This window comes from Asparagus officinalis, chromosome 4 (genome assembly GCF_001876935.1).
Source record: "Asparagus officinalis chromosome 4, Aspof.V1, whole genome shotgun sequence".
NCBI lineage: Eukaryota > Viridiplantae > Streptophyta > Magnoliopsida > Asparagales > Asparagaceae > Asparagus > Asparagus officinalis.
In genome coordinates, this window is record NC_033797.1 from 19,772,414 (window position 1) to 19,775,716 (window position 3,303).

A 3,303-nucleotide genomic window follows, 5' to 3' on the forward strand; every position below is an offset into this window, starting at 1 on the left:
CCGTTCTCGTAACCGGGATAGAGATATTGCCGATGATAACGATAGATGAGGTTTTTTTGTTTTTAATGCAATAAACAGTTTTATTTGTTATAACACTATATTTATTCATGTCATTTATCCTATCTTATTCATGTACATTGTTAGTATATATGCTGTTGGATGTATATATTGGACGGATTTGGTTGATGTATATTTTGGAGTGGATGGTTGGATTTGTGTATTATGTTGGATTTGATTATATTTGGTTTTGAATGGAATTGTTATGAATTTTGATTATATTTGGATGGTTGGATGTATTCATGTGTACAATATTTATTAGATATATTCATATATTAATGTAATTGTACAGGAAAATACAAATTGTAATTATTTTTTTTTGCCGAAAAAATATCAACCTAGACGGAATTCCCTCTCAACCTAGACGGGATTCTTACTTCCGTCTAGGTTGACTTCCGTCTAGGTTGATCAACCTAGACGGAATTCCGTCTAGTTTGAGTCAATATAGACGGAAGCAAAATAAACGGACCAAACTAGACGGAATTCCGTCTAGTTGAACTAACATAGACGGGATTTGGAGCAACCTAGACGGAAATTTCCGTCTAGGTTGCTCGTTTTTCTACTAGTGTAAGCCACACAACTTTTCACACTTTTCCTTGATGTAGCTAGGACTAAATTGGGGTAGGACTAAATTGGGGGTCTCACATTTTTTGCACGTATTCACCTGTTTAAAATCCTTGAGGTATCCTGCTTTATGAGAAGACAATTGTTTTCATATACGTACGTCATATATTGCCCAGCAATGTTTTTAACAAGCGATCCAAAAGCTCCTTTTCTGAGTAGTGCCTGTTTTATAAGATTAATGTCTGGGTTTGTATCATATTAGACAGAATGAGAAGAGTAACTATTTCAGTCTATCCGACTCCAGAAGAGGCTTAGAGTTCCCTTTAAAAAGTGATATCAAAGTCTTGATTGTGTCTGAGGAGCGAGGAGAAATGACTATATATAGTATGCTTAGTCCCTGGATGGTAAAGATTCCAGGGATGTTTGGCAAAGCCATTATGGGGTGAATGCCAATATGCGAGAATAATCCTACACAATTTTGAAAATAACTATAACACATGTACATATCATAATGCTTGACCACTTGACCTCTCTATAACTTAAAGCACATATAGATATTGTTTTTTTAATTGAAAACAAATACACGAATATCCATAATGGTTTTAATCAATAGGAATATGATTTTAAAATATAAAATTGATTTTTAATAAAGATTACAATCTATATTAATTTACCAATGAGTAGAACAATAAAATGTTCAATATATTGTCACAGATAATCACAGTTACTTCATTCTTCACCAATAATATGTTAATTATCACAAGCATAATGATGTCCTCAAACTTGAAATGCGGAAATGAAAGAAGCCATCAAGGCTTATAACAAATAACCCGTAAATATATACTTACACTACTTCTAAGTCTTAAACAAAACAAATAAAGGTGATACTCTCACTACTAAAAGTTTTTTAGATGCTTACGGCATATTGAAATAACACATGTTACGTTGAAATGGTCTATTTTATCTATAGAATTAGTGTCTGCTAGCATAGAATTACAACATGTTTAAGTTATATCAAATATATGTGATATTTATAGTTTGTTACATTACATAACATGAAATAAACAATTGTATTAGGCATTTTTCATTATTGATCCCATATGAGAAATGATTTGAAAGTTAGTTTAATAAACTTTGTCATAGGACTCTGTCACTACACCAAAACTCCAAATTTGTGGGCATTTTCATGGGCTAAATCCTAGATTAATGGAGTGGTGTCTTTTTCTCTTAAATCCGCTTAGAAACTTGTGGCCAGCAAGTTTTGAACATGAGTGGCTAGATATCATGTCAAGCGACCCTACCACTATACGAAAACTCCAAAATTGTCGCGCGTGTTTAGGGTTATAATTTTATACTAATAACAAACTTCAGTAGAAAGTTAGTTTCCTTACATACTAGCTTGCCCATTTTCAGTTAATTGATTCTCAGCCTATATTAGATAAAATGGGAATTAATTTGGTTTTTTTACTCTCCAATACATTATCTATTACATTGCTTCTGATTACATTCATAGATTTAGTTGTAGGGATCTAAGAAGCAAGCCTACAGGGGAGACAGTTCTTTGATTCATTGTGGAGGGGGAAGCTAACCTAAATCACCTTATTGCTTCATGCTATAAAAACACCAAAGTTCAACTCTCTTCCTTGTACAGGATTCTTTCCCCCAATGTTAGCAAGGTGCAATGGCGGAATACTGTTTGGGGGGATATGAACTATCCAAAGCATTCTCTTATCTGTTGGCTTGCTATCCAATATAGGTTGCTAACAAAGGATAGACTAATGCGGAGAGGTATTGTGACAGAAAACAATTGCAGCTTATGTTCAAACTCAGGTTTGGAAAGCAGGAACCACTTGTTCTTTAGCTGTCCTTTTTCTAGTGAAGTTTGGAATCAGGTGATGATTTGGCTGCAGTTTAAATGGAAGTCTTGCAGCTGGAATTGCCTTCTTGACTGGTTTTGTACCAAGCTAAGAGGCAGAGGGATTAAAATGAAAGTAAAGAGGCTAGCCTTTACTACCACACTGTACAAAATCTGGTGTGAACGTAACAGTAGGATCTTCAAACAACAATGCAAAAACAAAGATCAGTTGGTGAAGGAAATCAAGATGGATATATTGATCATTATTCTCAATAGCTCCTTGCCGGAAGATTTCAAAGAATGGATTAGTTCTCTGTAAATAGATAGATGGATGATCTTTTTTTTTATTCTTTTTTGTAGTTTTTGATATCTCACATAGGAGGATCTTGATGTACTTAAACTCATTACTTTGGTGAATGAATAAAAATTTTTCATTGACCAAAAAAAAAAGCCTACAGGAGAGAGGTGAATAAGATTGTGTACTATTTTTTGACTACACACAGAAGATGTAGCGGAACCAAAAACAATATTAAGAAAAACAGTAAAAATACAAACCACAGAACAATCACAGCTAGAACACCCAAGATTTTAATAGTAATTCAAATAGAAATCCTACGTCCACTCTTTTTTTTGAAGGCGCTTTCTCACTATGATGAAAAGTTCACCTGGATCACAAATCCGATCAAGTAAGCTTATAAGACCGGAACCCTAATTTCACTTGAACTAGTCATCTAGCCAATCCTGTCATCTATGAGTAACCCTAGCTCTAGCTAGTAACCAATTGCTTACTTCTACTTTGGCTTGCGTATGCCGTCACAAATACACAA